Raw genomic sequence first — 19,573 nt, 5'->3', positions numbered from 1 at the left:
CGTGAAGGTCTATGCGAAATATCTTTCAAGAGCTATGGGGTCTTAAGAAAGGTATATAGGCCTAGGCCTTTTGCCTGTACCAGTTAGCCTAGCAGGAACTTTTGCATGCATTCTACTGTAGATTGGCTCAAAATTGCCCTAACTGCATCTAGCCAAATTTAGAGCTACGTGGCTCAGTTATTTCCCATTTATACGGTATGTTCAATACCACAGGAGCAGATTACATTTCGATGCAGATTATGAGGTGTCTTAATCTTCATAGGGTTAATCTATACTATGCATAGTAGCCCCCCACCCCACCCTCACCCCACGCTGCATGTGAACAAAATAATTTGCTAAATGTGTGTACATGGCCACCAATATTTTTTTTCTCTCAAACGATAGGTTTATCCAATGCATGGTATAAATAAAAGAACGAACGAAACAGAAATGTGACTTGTAAAAGCAGTCGAGTTGACTTGAGTGAGCTACTGCGATACATGCTGTATCGAACACAAGTGCGTACATGTACATATAGGTTACATATAGTTCATTTAAATCCTTGCACACGAAATCGTCTAATTAGTTCATTATATCGTGCCTTCTTGTCAGATTAAAATGAGGTAAATATATGGTTGCATCGTTTCCATGCTTTTAAAATTTGAGACATTTATCGGCCTAGCTCATTTAAGTTTGAAAGACTAGGGCGGGAATCCATTGACGTCAAAGTTTCTACAGCGATATGTTAATATTTCGTTTCAACCAATCAGAATGCAGCTCGCACCAGACTGCGGGGTTCCCTGAGAGGCGAGCATACATGTTCTAATGGTAAGATATTTTCGGGGGATTTTGAAGACACCTATCGTGGCTGATGAGGTGACATTTGTCTCAGCAGAAAAACCGATGATTTTCCGACATTTTCTTTAGGAATAGGTATTATTAGTGCCACGTTGTGGGCTGGGATATTAGCCGAACACTGTTGATTTTTCGCCGAGGTTGCTACCGGTAAGTACTGTAGATCCAATATGGCTGTGCTGCAAAACCCAAGTATACATTCGGACAGCTCGCTAGTGGGCGATAATTGTAGTGGCAGTGATGAACTAATAGATGTTTTGCTTGGAAGTTACATTCAAAAATAATTGCTATGCGGGAAAACTCCATTGTCTTCCGTGTGAGCACTAAGACGTTTGTGCAATTGTCGAAATAAGAGGCGCTATGATCTCCTGCCGGTATTTGGTTATTATATGAAGCCGAACCTCCACATTGACGATCTCGGCCCCTTGCTGAGTCCATCCTTTCCAGTTTGATACCGAGACTTAAGGCGGCAGTTCCCCAAAACAATCTTTTATTGTCTTGTTTCATTGTCGCTAACTGCCGAGTATTTCAACTTTTACTTGCTGTAAATTGTTGTATTTATTCACATTTGCTGTGCACCTCACGAAGACGTCGGTTGTATTATAATTTCTGTTATTAATATTAATTACATATAGGCTACCCTTTTAGATCTGCTGGTGGGTACGTTCTGGCATTATATTGAAGCTGTTGCTGGGGAAAAAACCTGCATAAGCATCAAGCCACACTGATTTAAATGAATTGTATTTGTCAATGTGAATGAATATTTCCTGGATCTTAAAATAGAATACATGTAGGTTAGTCTTATCTGCACCTTAAATTATTTATTGCTTGTGTACTTGATTTTCTCATCATTTTGACTTCGTATTGTATTGTTGTAGTATGATTATCATTTTAAGTTTAAACTGGTTTAGGCCTACTGGTCACAAATGTCCCAAATGTTTGCTTTTTGTGTGTGTGTGTGTTTGAGTTCACTGATATCAAAATCAGGGAATAGATAGCCTTGGTTAGACCATTTCCCTTTTTGTTAACTGTAATTTGTATATGTTACTTAACCTGCAGATGATTGTGGGTTTCCCCCTCTGCCCGGTTTCTTCCCACTATAATGCTGGCTGTCGGCGTATCAGTGAAATATTCTTGAGTACGGCATAAAACACCAATCATATATATATGTTACTGTAGTGCTGCTTGAAAACAGGTATTAAATTGGTACCTTAGATTATGATACAGATAACTCACATTTTAATATGCAGTGATAGCAGAGTTGCAGTGAGTTTCTACCTCTACACCCCATAATCTGTTGTGTGCAGTGTAGTGTAGGGGAAAGATCTCTAGTTTTCAGCCATGTAGTCTTATTGCTCTACCCTGTATACATTCCATGTCTGGAAAATGTTCACATTTAACAAATATTATGTACACCCACCAGTTTTCAGTAGCGTGTATGCTCATCAACCTGAAAGATCAGTGGCGAACTCAGTTAAACTTATGTTTATCAAAATAAATGCAATGTAGTGAAAACCTGAATATGCATATTTCTTGCACTTCCTTTTATTTTTGTCAGCATACCTTTGTTTTGTTTTTATCAGTTTTTTGTACAGATAAAATTACACAAGATGCCTTCTGCAAACCCAAATGATTCTTTGGTGCTTGTGTAACATTTGGTTTATTCGTGATGAAAATTGCCAAGGTGTGTCAAGCCTTCAGGACAATTGGACGATATATGATTCATAGCATTCACTCGTTTGAAGGTCACTGGTAAACAAATCACGTAATTTTGAGGCTATACTGATTAACCTTTAGTTTAATGGTCTGATATACATGTATTTGATGAATTTAAGTGTTCTTATGATGCTGACATGTTGTGATGCATTAGACAGTTACATGTAGATGTTTCATGTGCTAGTAGAGGACTGGGTCTTTGGTGAATTAAAGTCAAGCAAGTCTTGAGTCTAACAGGCTGTTACATATGACAGAAAGGAAAAAGCTTCAATAGCAAGAAATGTTGAGATATAGTCCTAGCTTTCCACTAGCTTACAAAGCCAGCACACACACCGCTTTAAAATCAGAATCAGTTTTATGTAGGCTGATTGTACCAATGTACCATGCTTTGTCGCTGCATTTCTGCACATCTATGTGTAAAAATCTAACTAGAACTGCTGGCCTTATACCTAGAACATGGCTGGCTGAGGCTATATTTTGGTTCACAGAGAAATTTAAATGATAAAACACTTAAAATCCTAAAGCAATCCAGGCTTAGCATTTTAATCTTTTTTAAATGTAATGTATGTAGGCACTAGGGCATTTGCAATGGAAGTTTTTGATCAGTTCACTCCAGTTCACTCCAGTAACTGAAAAAATAAGTTGTAGGCTGAATTTTGGACAGTTTGTTTTCACCTCTTGCAATGAGATGGCTGCAACCGAAGTACATGTAACTAACAAATCTATAATCAGTTGTTGGTGTTATTTTTTGTGGGTTTTGGAAATTGTATGGTTTTAAATGGCAGATAAATGTATGCATGCCAAATTCACCTCGCAAAGTGTGATAAATGGTGACTGTTTCTGAGTGCATACTGTACATGTAAATGACAAATTTAAGATTCTGAGCAGAAAACCCTGACAAAAATTTTGAGAATTTTTGTGTCTTGTCAATTTGTATAGATGTGTCTCAATAAGGAAAAGACAATTTTGTGATTACTTTCTGTCTGTAAGATGACTTAAATCTGTCTGTAAGATGACTTACAGACAAGATTGTGAATTTGGTAAATGAGTCTTAAGGTGTAAACATGCTTTTTATCAAGACTTCCTGGCTATTAATTTCTGGAAACAAGGGAAGCAACTCAGTTGAGTTTTCTGGTTATACGGTGCTCAGAACCATTCCAAGACAAGAATTGTATCTACATGTAATCATAACTGCCTGTTCAAATATTTTACCACTACAATTTCTCATTAATTTATCTTTTTTATTATTTAATTAATTGGTCATTTACTATACATGTATGTAAATGCATTAATATGTATAAAAATAGCAATTTTCATTATCTTTTGTGACATAATGTGAACACTTATTAGGTAATTCAGGTTATACAAGGGTGCTTGCACATGCATTAGGTATTGTCAAGCTGAAGCCTGGGGGCAGAAAGTTGCGCTGTAACTTATTAATAGTGCATTATTAGTGATTTTAATAAACTGATTCTTGTTGCTATTGATACATTGTCACTGTTGAAGAGATATGTAGATGTCATGTAGATTAGATTAGATACTACTTTGTAGAGACTTACTCCATATTGTATTTAGAGTTTAGTGCTTGTGAGATGTGTGAAAACTGCAGTAGATCGCATCTGATGAAATAACAACTGATGATGCCATATTTAGGTATACTTGTATTATTATTGTATTATCATTTCTTTTATCCCTAAAGTGCAATTTTATATGAAATCTGTTTTTGTAATATTATATGTATCACTAATCTTTTTAAACAGTGAATCAGATATTATACACAGATTAGAGTGAATAAAAGTCATGTCATACATGTATGTTGAAAAAATAATTGTAATAGTGTCACATGGTCTGTACAGCCTACATTTAAGTCCATTTGGTTAGATGAAAAAAAAATATTGAATTATTAGTATACATATTTTAGATACCTGTTTTGATGGTCTCTCTGATGATTCTTACTTTAGTGTTTTCTTCTAGTTCACATGATCATAGTATCTAATGTAGGCAGGTACAGGAACAGGAATACACATCTTTTTGCAGCCTCCTACCGAAAAAAATGTTTTCAAGTCCTGCTGAAGTATATGTAACTAGCGTTATACTTTACACTTTCACCTTAAAATCTTAAATGTTACTGACTCTGGTTTGGCATTGAAGTATTCTCTGAGAAACCCAAGCCTTATTACAGGGGTTTCATACTTTTTTTTTTAGCAGAACACTACGCAGGAAAAGTTTCCATCTACCTCGAAGTAGGTAGCTATCTGATCAGTTGTCTACTGAAGTAGTACACTGCAGGAAACTGGTGACTGCCTTCCAATTAACACCCTGTATTACAGTGTTATCATGACCGGCAATGTTACCTCCCCTGTGAAAAGCTGGATATTTCAGGGGAGATAACTTAGTCATGAAAAGCTAGTTGACCCAAATTATCATGCAGTGTTGTCTTTAAGAGTGAAGGTTGGTGACCTGGTATATACAAACATTGTAGCCAGTATCAACTCTCCAACCTGTCACTTTGATGGGTTGATTTTATGATGTACACAATGTCCATGCATGTGGTTAAAGATTAACCCGTACATGTATTTTTTAAATTTTTTTCTCTGCTTGCTTTATTATGAAGATGAATGGGTGGCAATTTTATAGTTTTATATTTTAACGGTAAATGAGTGAATAATGAAGTGCATTTGTCATATATAGATATGTGATTGCTGTAGCTTTGAAACTGTCACCAGTTTTGTCAGTGTTAATAAGTTTGTAAGAGGTGCTCTTCCTCGAATGACACGTTCTTACCGTCCAAATGTACTATGTACAAGTACCATATTTATCGTGACACATTTATATCTAAGTATCAGACTTTATGACTTAATTTTAATCCCAGTCCATTCTGTAGGCTGACTTTTTGCCGGTTTGCAGTTACATGTATTTTCTATATCATCTTTATGGAGAGGAAAGGTATATGTATATCATAATGCAATTAGAATAGGTGCAAGGTGAGTGAGTGGGACCTCTAGTATTCATGGTATATGTGTATATGTTAACCCAGGCTCCTTGACTAATAATGAATGTATGTGGAGTATGTAAAGGATGTGGATTCACTGATGTGTGAAATGACCCTGTGGCCCTGTGGTCACATGGGCCTCTGTAATATGGTCTGTGTCACTGCTATCTCCCCCCCCCCCACATCCCCACCAAATCACCTCTACTATTTTGACCGAATAAACAGCAGTAATACAGGAGATAATGCATACATCACACACTTAATGAACTTCAAATCAAACACCTGCTTAGAACAAATTTGCATAAAGGTATTTATGTTTATGATATACTATTGGCTAATATCAATCTTCTCTGGTCTATGTCGGAATTTCTGGCTCACTGAGAGATGCATATATGTTCACATTGAAAACATAACACCTATCACTGGAATATTTTCTTTGCATACAGATTACATTCATATTATAATCCTTGCTAAACTGTGCAGGCAAAGCTGTTAAGAGATATCTAGAATCTTGTGACATTATGTGATACGTGACTATTCATGGCATTAAGTGATGATACATGGTTGCATAATGTATGCCATATACATGTATATACATGTGGACTCAGCGTATTATTAGTTACATGGTTACTCAGTGCTAGGATACGGAAGTATATGGTGCCAGTAATCCTCATATTGGGCAAGGCGTCAGATGAGCCGACTATGAAGGTTACTGACACCATATATTTCCGTATCCTTTTGTATCACTGAGTACCCATGAATTGAATTTATTCTGCAAATGACCCATCAATTCAGTGCCAAAAACCGATGTATGTAATAGGTGAATCGCTTCAGCGATGTCACCATTGTTTTCACAACAGAAGAAAGGGAGAAAACCTACTCAGCAGACACACATTTGAGACGTATGGTAAAATTAGGGAATATACACGTCCCCCACATGACCGGTGTTGTCCAGTGAAAAGCGGAGTGTTTTGTCACTACATGATATGTAGTGTATCATGTTTTCTCAATATTCCACGTGTGTGAAGTACACTCCCTTGATTTGTCTTCAAAGCAGAGTAATTGGTAAAGTTTGAGTGAAGTTAATAAAAAGATTAGTTTTGCATCAGGAATGGAATATACCACAAGTGTTATAGAATTAAAACTACCCTAATCCTTCTAAACTTTGGGACACATACATGTGTATTAGTAGTGTTGAAAGTAGAATATTACATTTCTTTACCAGCCTTTTGAAAGAGTAAAAATATGAGTATGTTGATCATTAGACGGTCTAACCATGTGAGAAAAAAGAAACTTAATATTCCTGCTAGAATTACATATACAATGGCTAAAATCAGCAGACCAGGGTATACTCTGGGCTACATTTGTTTTGAAGGTGGTGGTAAGTTGGTTATTATGCATTTGTATGATGACATCTCTATATCAGACACCATGGTGTGTTGAGCTACATGTACTTATAGCTACATGTAAGTCACTGGGACTATCAGCTCTGCCACTAAACTTAAGGAAACTGTTCCAGCGGCCTGGGGATAGATATACATGTAGCACATATTTCACCCTGTTACAGTTCTACTGTCAAACGGATTCTTGCACTCGTAACTTAAAGGAGAAGAAAACTTAAAACAATGACACTATAGGCTGAAAAGAGCACATTTTTTTCTATCTGGTGGTGCCTGCTGCATAATTTTGCGATATTTCCTTGCCATATACTCGCCTGAAAACAGCATAGTTGGCATAAATCGCTGAGTTCATGGCGTCCTCCATATTTAACACCCTGTAATTTTTGCTGAGGGTGTGTTGCCTCTCAGCCAATGAGTCGTTAAAACTGCAGTCTTGTTCGTGTAAACTCTCAACTTGCGCCAATCTCTCCGGTTTCCCGATCGTCAAGCGGAAAACGAACTGTACTGTTCGCTACCTTCTAGGAAGAAGAGTTCTAACGGAAATGTACAAACTGCACTTCAGAGGTTTCTGACGGCAATTCTCCTCCTAACACAGAAGACTTCAGGACTAGTTCTTAGGCAAAATGGTGTCGCCCAAAGCAGATTTTGGCGCTGACTTATTTTATAATTTATCATCTTGAAGTACATATTAGAATTTTTTTATGGCATGCACGTGCGAGGAAATGCAAATTTTTTTGAATGGTATTTGATATTTAGATTTTCCTCTCCTTTAAATATAATACTGGTCTGTTTCTTGGAAAATGTGAATCAAAATTCTGTTTTACATGTAAAAGTACTTTCGTTGATGTGGCCATCACATGCATTATTCATATACATGTACGTTTCTTGCTTGCTTGCTTGCTTTTTTTTTTGTTGTTGTTGTTGTTGTTGACAGTGTTATCCAAAAGTATGATGTACATCCTTAAAGAAAAGACAACACTAGACCAAATGTATACGTACATGTATATACATTGATAAAGTACTTTACATTAATAATGTACTTTTTTTTTTCACAAGCTGAGCTTAATTGCCTTCTACATTTTTCAGGTCACCAATTATAGACCATATATGTTTATAACACAGAAATGACATTTGAAGTATCCATTAACTTACAATAGGGATTTAAAATACATGAAATGACTCTTGCTTCTTGTAAACTGGACCGAGTTTCAAGTGATGTACAAAGTTGTGCCCATTTTTCGTGAAAGTCTTCAAAATTTTTATTGTTTTTCATACATGTACATACTTTTCAAGGTTAAGATTATTTTTTACTTCGAATAGAAAAGATTTGAAAATCCTCAAAGCTAGATGTGTACATATATATGGACCACTTTCCTAGTAATATACAATAATTCAAAAGGGAACTTCCTTTGTATAGTGCTGCTCACAGTTTAATAGTACTGCCCAAAGTGCAATGGTTCATTTATTTAATGTCTATCTCTTCTATGTCACTTTTACACCATTCCTCAAATTTGCAAAATGTGCATTTTTCTGTTGGTTTACATTTTTTTTTGGTGATGTTGCATAATCAAGATATTGTAGTTCAAAGTAAGCTAATACGTACACATTGAGACAACGTGAAGCTTAGCCATGTTATCAGTTTTAACCAATCAGGTGTGAGAACACGGCTGTTTTCACTGATGTCACATAATTCTGTTTTGTCTTTTAGCCATATGTTTGTTCAGTACTTACATGCAGAAGGTATCATTGATGCAGCATGTTTCTGGTTTGTCTAACATGGAGTATCCCATGGCCTTGTAAAAATTCCACATTAAAGATATAGATATACCAGAGATGAAAAAAAACTTAAAAAATTGGTTGTGGGCATTAAGATCTGTTGCCACTACTCTTTGAGATTCATGTAACAAAGGTTATATTATTTTCTGTCATTTAAAAGATTTTTTAAATAGTCTGGGCAAGTGGCACAAGGTTTGCTCCGGTCTAAACCAAAGAAGTGGTCAAAAAGGCTGGAGTTGTTTATTAGTAACCACAGGTACATGTACTCTGCTATGCCGATGTGTAGTATTCAGCTTCTGTGTATCAGATCTGTAGCATTAGCTACTGGCACCAAATGCACTGAATGAGGAGGAGTGGAGTGTCATCTTTTTTTTTTTTAGTTTCTGTTAAAGGTACAGCTATTCTACTGTAGGATCAGTTACCTGTGCAACATGTGTAATTCTCTGAGATGCTTTGTATTAGCTACAGTGTGATAGTATCAGTCTACTGTATAGGATACTTGCAGGTAGTAGTTGCTGTGTAAGACACTGGATGATGTGAGTACTATCAACTATTTTGAGATGTTTAGCATCTGCTACAGGCAATCTACAAGGTACAAGGTGCTTAGTATCTGAACAGAGTGTCTGAAATTATTAGTATCACTTTATATAGGCAATGTGTGTATGAGGTGCTTAGTGTCCAGTATGTACAGGATGTTTTGTATCAATTGCAGGCAGTCTACTGTATGAGGTGCTTAGTCTCCTGTGTATATGAGATGTTTAATATCAGCTGCAGGAAATCTGCTGAATGAGGTGCTTAATATCCAATGTGTATATGATGTTAAGTATCAGCCATAAGCAGCCTTATACATAGTAATATGTAAATTTTTTTAACTCGCTAGATGTCAATAAACACATAAAAAGTAATGGATATATTTCTGGTAGAGTCAATTGAAAATCCATTTATTACAATCCAATTTAAACCAGTTATTAATATAACTATTGATGGAATGTCACTGTGACAGGAGAGCTGATTGATTAGCTATTGATTTCTTGTATTGATCTATCCTTTTATCTTTGTGGTTCTCTACAATACAGGTGTGCATTACTGGGGGTGTCTTAACATGATCTCTGCATGATTTGAATGACAAAGAGAGAAACTGTTGATGCCTTATGTTGTGGGGAAAGCTTTTAGCCTGAACCATATGACCGTGTACATAAATCGACTATGCTCTGGCCATCTTGGTGTTATTGACATAGGAATTAGAGAGTCCAGGCAGGAGTCCATGAACGAGCCTGTGGGTATTGACTGAGAGAGAAGAAAGTTGTGTCAGTATTATGCACATCGCTAAGGGTGTGTAGGAAAAGGAAATAACGTGCCTTCGGTTAAGATCAGTGACATAACTCCCCCACCCCACCCCCCACCCCTTGTCATTGAAAGATGATGGTTGAAGACTGAGGATTTTAATGCTGTAGTTTGTGAGAAATTTTTTTTGTAGATGTCTGGAATTTCTCTTCAGCAAGAATGTGCATGATGACAAGGTCAAGAAATAGATGGTGATTTAGCACAAGTATTAAAATGCTTTGATTTGGATCAGAACAGTTGTACCTGGAGCAAGACAGGTGTCTCAGATGAGATGATAATTGAGTCCATGTACTTGTGGTTTTGCAATGACTTAAATTGCATGAGTGAAAACAAGCTATGTACATGTACAACACATATCTAGAAAAGAGCATTTGACAAACAAGTTTACTTGAATGTATGTCTACTTGCCTATGGTGTGACTTGTAGTTCTGTGTCTCACTGACATAACAGCTCCCTGTTGTCACCTAAAGGAGATAAGAGAAGAACGTGCCTGGGCCTTGTTGACACAAGATTGTACACAAAGACACTAAAACCAATGCTGTGTTGACCAGGGCAGGTGTTTTCTCATCAACATCGACACATATCATGACAATGTGACTTCATACGCACAGGGGTGCTACACCAGCCTGGTTTTTAATTTAATTTAACACACAGCTACACTTTTTTATCACACATAAGTTTTTATATCTGTTGGACAAAGACTGGATTTTCATTTGTGTGTCTTGTTCTTGTAATTACCACCCCACACACCCCCCTTTATTATAATGCAAGAGATATAGCTTTCAGGTAGTCTGTCCTTCTCTCTGTCTGTAATCACTACCTTGTAAGTCTACTCTTACAGGTTTAATTGGATTTTCATGAAACTTTGTAGGCATAACAGAGAACATGCGAGAATGTGCATATGGTGGTTGGGTTGGACCACATGGTCAGTTATTTCCAGAGTTATTGCCCCTTAAACATAGAATCAGTACTTGTAGATTCTGGTGAATGCATCTCCTACAGTTATGATTGGATTTTAATGGAATTTTGTGGGCATCATTAGAAACATTATGTCACATGTGTTGTGACACATCCATTTTTACAAGGGTTATTGCCCATTAGGTACAGCAATTCTACTTTAGTAGACCTTCTGGGGTAGATAGTGAATGCTTGTTAGAGTTGTTATTAGTCTTAGTGCTGGTGTGTGGCACATCTAGTCTCTGGTTTCCATGTCCTAATCACTGCTGTCTGATTTATACCTGTAAACCATGTGTGCTAAGCTTTTAGATTTGTGGACATCCTCATCAAACTTTCTCTATCGCATCTGTATACTGATTGGGCGGACAGTATATCATACCTTCTGCCATCCTATATACAAGTATGATTAATGCTTGGTGAGTATAGGTAATGATGTCATTATGCAAATTGTTATGTTGAGTATAGCCCTTCTGATGACTCCTGTTTTCTTATATTATGCTCATTGTTAGCTTGTGAGATATTTTGCATAAATTACATGTTACCACTACAGGACATGGTAGTTCATCCACACTATTTGCATGTAAGGATGACATTATCAGGCTTACTTATATTATGCTAAGATTAGGAGATCAGTCCCATGCTTGGCTTCATTTTTTTTTGTGTGTGTATTTCCATATAACACAACAACCTCTTGTGTTAAAATGTTATAGTATAATATGATATATATATATATATATATATTGGGGGGGGGACTCCCAATGTCAGCTTGGGAAGTGGACAAAGTGTATTTGAGCACCAAATCCCAAGAGTTTTAGTGTCACTAAGTGTGTATTGAAGTCAGACTGGCCAGAGAGAAGAGGGACCGATCAATACCACATCACTGAAAGGGAAGGCAAAGTAAACTACTGCTTTGTACGCGAGAGTACTAGACATGGAAATTTGCTCTCTTTGCTCGATCAATTGTTGCCATGGCAACCCGTAGCAAAATGATACAGGCCAAATTACTATGAGTAGTTAAACAGTATGTAGGAAGTAGATTGGGTTTTTTTCTTTTCTTTTTTTATTCAAGGGTTACAGGACGGTGAACAGAGATGAACTATTTAACTCTTCATCTTGTTACGGCAGTGTCGAATATTAAAACCTGTATTGTACCAGGTAATATTGAATTAGTGAGGATCTAGCAGGTGAAGTTTGTCCATTTGACCTGGGAATGGCAGTCACATAGGTACACATATGGTGATAGCCACATAAAACTAGGTCAAAAGTAGTAGACCTGTGTATTCTGTTAATTAAGTATGTCATACATTGAATATATAGTGCTTCTCATTTTCAAATTGCCAGTTTTCTGAATTTTTTTTGTTGCACACAAGCTGGGAAATTCTTCTCCCAGTGATAAGGGCATATTTACGAATCAGTTTAATGATCCTCATTAATGACTTACTGACAGCAATATTTATTCGGTATGAATTCACTGAAACATGAATAAATCTATATGGGTCTCAGAAATGCATTATGCTCTGTTGAATAAGATACCTGTCCTCACTAAAGAGAATGTTTTAGAGTTGAACCTTCAGTTATGAGCAATGACTCAGAAATACATGTATACGGGTAGGCATAGCACAAGTAGTAGTGTGGATTATGAAGGTTTATGTAGGTGTATCAAGAATTTAATCAACAGAAGCATCTGGCCTTGTCAGTTGTCTCATGAAAATAAATTCTCATATTAAATACAAATCTTCATTTTTTGAAAGCTTCCAAAGTTTATATTACAGAATTGGTGGTTATAAGCATTGTAGCCATAACAATTTGTATACAGCTTTACTGTAGGAAGCCTTTTTTTTTTTTTAGACATACATGTACATGTATGATGCTGATAGTGCAGTAGTAGACTGTGCTGGTCAAAGAATCCATGGTGGAGTGTCCGCTTCGAGAGGCGGTAGATCCAGGGTTAATCCTGAGTTGAGTCACACCTAAGACCTTGGCGTTCAGCATGAAGGGGATAGTGCAACGACTGGTGGACCCGTATCAGTATAATGGCTCGGGCGGGGCCACTTACTTTACTTTTGGTAAGTCATCTCATTGGAGCAGAACTGGATCAAAGAGCGGTGTAAATCCGTTCTGCAACAAGGCGGGACATTACATGCACTCTAAGGACTCCTTTGTAGTCATATGACTGAAAAATTGTTAAGTACGACGTTAAACTCTAAGCCCTCATTCACTCAAAGTATCCAACAAAGTCATTTCTATTCATGTGTATTGACCTTGCTCTAGGTATCAGTACATCCTAGGTCTGAAAAAAAATTTAATGGCTCAGGAGGATGACACAGTTTTATGTATGTAGTTTTGGTTGACTTGCTTTTATTCTACTACATGTATGTACATATAGCTGGCGTTGAAAGACATTCAAGACACCTAAAATTTAGGCGGTTGGCAAGTTTTTCATCTGACCTTCAGCGTTCAGTGATGCGTGTGGAGGTCATGTGATAAATATTAACCCTGCCAAATAAGCAAGCCTTTGTCTTTGTCATGTCCACCTCACAGGTTTAATTTTTCCCCCCTCCCCGTACATGTAAATCCACCAAAGGTTCCTTAAGTGTTCAGTCTTAGGAACGTGTCTGATTTTAGTTCCATGTGAGGGCTGTGGATGTATATGGGTGATGTGCTTGCAGTGCAGCATCTTGGAGAAGAGCATTGTGTGAGTCTATATTAATATTTAGTGCACAGAAGATATGTACATGTACAGTGTGTTAACAAGTGGAAAGAAAAAATTACTCCAGAAGAATGGTTTTATGGTTTGTTTCAATAGTCTCTGTATAGTTCATGTGCCATCTTTGTAAAATTTTCAAGTCACATCAGTTCATGAATATTTCACACATACAACAAAATTTGTACTAAAAAAAGATGAACTATTTTTATTACTGCATATTAAATTTTGTGTTGGTATGAAATCTATGTACAGTTTGTTTGACCCAAATCCCATGCTCCATAGTCTCCTAGTATGTATTTGTAATTAGTAATTCATGGCCGGGTGGTTTGCTTCAGTTACAACGAACTGTCCTAGAAATACATAGAGCCTGGTATGCTGATGACCAATGTCTCTTCACATTGTTTAAAGCACAGGTGTCCATGATAACAGTGATAATTAGCAGGTGATTGGGAATAACTCCAAATGTCAAGGTGATTAGTGGATAAACTGATTTCACAAATTTTCTTGTCCCTGTACCCTTGATAACTGTTAACTGTTGTGAGGATAAACAACCCTTGCACCTTATGTATGCATATTATTTCTTACTATGAACAAGTCTCCTTGTATAATGACATCAGAAAATCCGTACTTCTGATTCTTCAGACTCTGTGATTGTGTATTTAATATTTCTAGAGACGTTTGTGATGTCATCATCCTACTTTGGTTTAATAGGAAGAGTTGGTATGTAATATGTGAATTACTCAGCACTGGCTGCTGTAGCTTGGGTCCTCGGCAGTACATCCAGCAGATCATACGAACTGTCGATGCGCATAGAGGGATTCCTTCATTTATTTTGTATGTGCATTAAACTATAAATCAAATGTCAAGGAAGCCTTTACCAAGGAAAAGAGTGAACTTTCCTTATGGATTTCAAACATTCTGCAGGCAGCGCAGTATGGTATATGGATCAAATGAAATATATGTGCACAGTTCTTAGTTTAAATTTATACTTGTAAAAGAAATAGAAAATCTCAACAACATGGCCACTTATATTGTCAACACTTGTGTGACACTGTAACTGAACTTATAAGTGGACATTGTGCAAGTCTATTAGACACACATACCCTAATTCCTCTAAAAGTTGAGACAGGTATTGTGTTGGAAGTAGAATATTACATTTCTTTACCAGCCATTTGGAAAAGTATAGATTTGAGTGTGTTGTTTATTAGATGGTCTAACCATGTGAGAAAAAAGAAACTCAGTATTCTTGCAAGAATTACTTATATATTGGCTAAAATGAGCAGACCAGGTGTCCCAAAATTTAGAAAAAATAGGGTACACTGCAACACAGTTTGCATAGGGAGACTTAAAAACCTTCTCACATGCATTGAGGTGAAAAAGACATTGTTAGTATTTCATTAATTCATTAATTATGATGATAAATGTACACTTGCTAGGATAGTCTCAACAAAATAATATCCATAAAAAAATTTGTGGCTTTATGTTGCTTACCTTTGACTTATTAATAGTTACGTCAACAGTGTAACACATTATTTTGTATCCATCCACCTGTACCTGGAAATTCATCTGAACACAATATTTTCAATTCTGACAAAGCTGGATAAAACGCTAATAGAAGTTTTGATAGCATATTCATTATGTGTATTATTATTCTTGTATTACATATACGTTTAGTTTAATGATGATGTGTTATGTACACCAAGTAATAGATCCATGATATTGATTTATAATTATGCTGACGTCATCAGAAATAGCTGTTATGGATAGCCAAATTTATCTGCAAAGCTATGTGTAACACCAGGCTTGCACTGTACATGTATTTTAATGACAACAGTATATCTGTATATCTGTAATATTTTCTGGCAGTATAAGTAAGAGGTATGTCTTCAGTAATATTAATTTATGTCTTGGTGAATTGATAAGCTTGATAGTCAACCCATGTACACTGTCATTCCCAACTGTGCATGTTTGTCTGTGTATGTTTTGGGTAAAGAGATACATTCTGATTGTGTGCTCATGAATGCCATGGCTGATAAATTCAGAAATCAATTCACATTTTGACCATTCTCTTTTAGCAACTGGGCTGGTTCCACGGAATTGTATGCAACTGTTTCCCTTTCCTGTAATAAAAAGAAATTCACAGGTTCCCTGATTCTTCTAAAATTTCGGACAGATATTAGTAGTGTTTTAAACTGGAATATTACATTTCTTCACCAGCCTTTTTGAAAAGTAAAGAGCATGTTGTTCATTAGATGGTCTAACCATGTGAGCAAAAAAGCTTAATATTCCTGCTAAAATTACATAAATGTTGCCTAAAATGAGCAGATCAGTTGTCCCAAAAATTAGAAGAAATAGGATACGTGTGCAATGTGGAAAAATCTTCTTGATGTGTGAAAAATATTTTTTTTTCACTTGTTGGATTAAAATAGATGGTTGATTTTGGATATCGGTAGCATGTGATTCCTGGATTTACTCAAAATTGAAGGCATGCTTGATACTCGTAAAGCATAGGGGAGGAAACAAAACCCATTTATGAATGTACAAGCTAAACACCACTAGTACTAATTTATGCATTATTATAATTATTATTGTTATTATTATTATTGTGGTCTAAATAGTCTTGACACTGTTTTATTAATTAAGTTTGAGAAGAGATAAACTTTTAAATGTTTTTGTAGTTACAAAGAATAGTGGTTCATTCAGTGTACAGTAAAATAGGTGTGCATTCACGTGTAGAAACACTATTAACAGCACTTTCCACTTGCCAAAATTTTCACCAGTCAATTCAGCTATGCTTTGAGTACTGAATAAAAACAGCATCTTTACTTTCTGCATTTTAGACATTTTCAACAAGTAGTCAACTTCTTTGAAGGCTTACCTGGGATTTGATGATTGTAATTCCTCTTGTATTACTCTACATGTATTTGCATTGCTTTTAGAGCTCTGTTGGAAGGTTTTAACATGTTATTGTGATGAATTCATCATCACAAATCCCCATTGTTGGACATTGACCTTGTTCAAAAAAGAAAATTTGTTATTGCACTTGCCAGGAAGATTGGGCTACAGCAGCTACTGTACAAGGCTCCTGTTTGTTTCTGCTTTCTGAGACACGTGAGTGTTGGGATCAGGTGATTTGATTGGTTCATACAGGGTCTCCCAGATGTTGGACCTCGTTGGCTGTGCAACTTCTTTTGGAATCTGTGGATGTTCATTTAGCCTGTTAATTGGATGCTATGATGGACGTGCTGGTTGCTGGTGCATGTCTGGAATTCAAATTTACCTCTGTTGGGATTTCTACACGCAGCCGCTTGCCTAATATAGAATTGAAATCTCCTGGTTCTCCATAGAGACAATCCCAATCCTGGTTTTACAACCAGGCAATCAACGACAATAAATCCTTTGAACAGAAAGGCATGGCTGACAAGCTCTAATAGCATGTACATGTATTTGTTTGATCTGTTCATCAAAACCGTAGTGGCTAGTGCATAAGTCCATGATAACATCACTGGAGAATGAAAATTCATGTGTCACAGCCACTCTAATATTATTTATGTACAGTGTATATGTATGTAAACCACCAGTTTTGAAGGTGGTTTTTTTATATACACCTTTTTTGATCAATCTTAACCGTAGAGAAGTGTGCATGTCATTCTGACATGAGGGATTAACAGCCTGGGTGTTCACACTGATACTTCTCATCGTGCAGTTCTTCTTTATGTGCACATGTATGTAGTTATAAACCTGATGAAATGCTGAAAAATAGTTGTTGATGAATTTCAGATTGAGTGAATCTGTGCACCCATGGCCTGCTTTTTGTTTCTGTTTCTGGTACAGGTTCCCATGTAGACAAGGTTTGCTTCTCTCCAGTCTGCCGAACCCACTGAGCTGAGGTGCTGTCTTGTTGAGTGAGAGACCAGCTGAAGTATGAACCTGATCGTTTAGAAGGTAGGATCAGCTTTGAAATATTGATTTCTGGCCATTTCTAGCCAACTGCCCCTACTTGCTATTTGTGGTCCACCTCATGCATAAATGTTGAGCACTCTAGCGAGATGCTACCGCCTGGCACTGCCAGCGACGTGACCATGCCTGATCTGGAGGTTAAAGGCCTACTCCTCCCAGTATCAGGTGTAGCATCCTATCCACTGCCATCTTTGACAGTCGCACTTTTTCCAGCCTTCCTCCTGATCAACAGCTCTATGCTCTTGTTTTTTTTCTCAGGCTCAAAAACCTGGCCCTTGTCTGCTGTGTAATGTGGGAAAGAGAATACTGATTTTGTCTCAAGCTTTCTTTCTCTGTTTTCTTGTATCTGTGTATATTTTTTTTTATTAGAGGTACGTGCATTCCCTCAGTACCAAATTTAACCTACATTCCCGTTTTACAATTCATATCAGTGTTAAGACATTCATCACTTCAAATTTGGAATATAAAACCCATTACTAGTAGTAAACAAATTTACATGTGCATGGGTGTATGTGTGTGTTAAATGGGTTTTGTTAGCAGTTCCTTGACAGGTATCTTTAATCGAAGCAGTTTAGCCTATATTATGGTACATGTGTTTCAGTTCTGTGCCTGAAAAGATAAGAAGTAAACATGTGAAAATAATATGTGATATGTAATGTGAAAATTAAATGTTGTAACTGCACTTAGCATTGTGCACCTGCGCTTCATGCTTGCTTCTGACATTTGCTGCAAGTTATGCACTGTGGTCAGCAGATGTGTTGAGGTCATCATGAATTTGTGTTGTTCCAAAGCGACATTTAAACCATGCTTCTTGTAAAGAATGACATGAAAACAAGACGATAAATCAGTTCCGTTAAATGTTATGTTCAATAAATTAATACACAACCACTAAGGCTGTGGCATAAACCTAGGCATTCAACAAATTGGTAAAAGCTGGCATTTTCAAAGTACACATTCAGTGAAAAAAAAAAATAATGCTCTTGAGGACAAGAATGCTGTACAGTATGTACATGTGACCACAGTCAGGTCCATTTCAAGTTATTTTCATTCCTGAAAGTATTTGTGCTCCAAAACTCTAGGGCAGCCTCAACTAATCATGCATTGTTAAAAATCAGTGAAAATTCAACAAAATTGTGATTGTTTTCCAATAAATAAAATTTACTTTTCATGCAAATTTCCTTTGTTCAAAGATTTAATAGCTCTCAGAAAGCATTTCATAAAACTTCTTTATGAAATGTTACAATTGTCAACTTTAAAGTTTGGGATCAGAACCTTCAATATTTTTCTGGATATGGCTTGCCAATCACTGCTTACTGTATGTGACATAATATTTTGTCTAGGACTAATCATTTCTGATTCCAAGAGGTATATTGATCTTAGAAAGGTGTCCCAAGGTTTTTTTGGAAGATAGGATGGCATCCTTCTAGAAAAATTAAATTTTTCATTAAAAGGAGAACTGGTAATATTTTATGCTCTTAATTATGCACTAATACAGCACTAAGTGTACAGGTACATTTGTTCAGTCTCTTGCATATTATAGAATTATCATGATGCCATGAATTGTATCCGTTCACACAGGCAAAGTTAAGCTGGTTTAACTTGTGAAACAGTTTGACCTCTCCCGTGTGAACTCAAAGAGGGGTCATTTAATCTGGTTCATTTGTGTTCTGTGAATGCTAACTGGATTAAATGCCCCTGATTCATAATGACTAAACTGGCTTAAATGTGACAATGTGAACAGGGAAATCCCAGAATTTAAATCCTGGTTTAAATTTTAACCGTATGAACGGGGTATAATACATTTGTATTGGCAGCTATGATACATTACGATAGGATGTAACACTATTGAGCACTCTGATCCAGTTACTGAAGAGTTTGCATTTTAAT

The 19,573-nt window shown here is 36.5% G+C and overlaps 1 protein-coding gene across 4 annotated transcripts in view; it reads left to right on the top strand.

Annotated features, from left to right (window-relative positions):
* Positions 1 to 785: 785 nt before the first annotated feature.
* The window catches only part of LOC135470134 (plasma membrane calcium-transporting ATPase 2-like), a 92,579-nt gene continuing 73,791 nt past the window's right edge, over positions 786 to 19,573 (top strand). For all 4 annotated transcript variants that reach the window (XM_064748899.1, XM_064748897.1, XM_064748898.1 and 1 more), the window contains exons 1-2: positions 786 to 984; positions 17,561 to 17,671. The gene's annotated coding sequence lies outside the window, so the exon portion shown is untranslated. The remainder of the gene's footprint in view (positions 985 to 17,560; positions 17,672 to 19,573) is intronic.

This window comes from Liolophura sinensis, chromosome 7 (assembly GCF_032854445.1).
Source record: "Liolophura sinensis isolate JHLJ2023 chromosome 7, CUHK_Ljap_v2, whole genome shotgun sequence".
Lineage (NCBI taxonomy): Eukaryota > Metazoa > Mollusca > Polyplacophora > Chitonida > Chitonidae > Liolophura > Liolophura sinensis.
The sequence above is the reverse complement of the archived record's forward strand: the minus strand, read 5'-3'. Positions and strand labels throughout refer to the sequence as shown.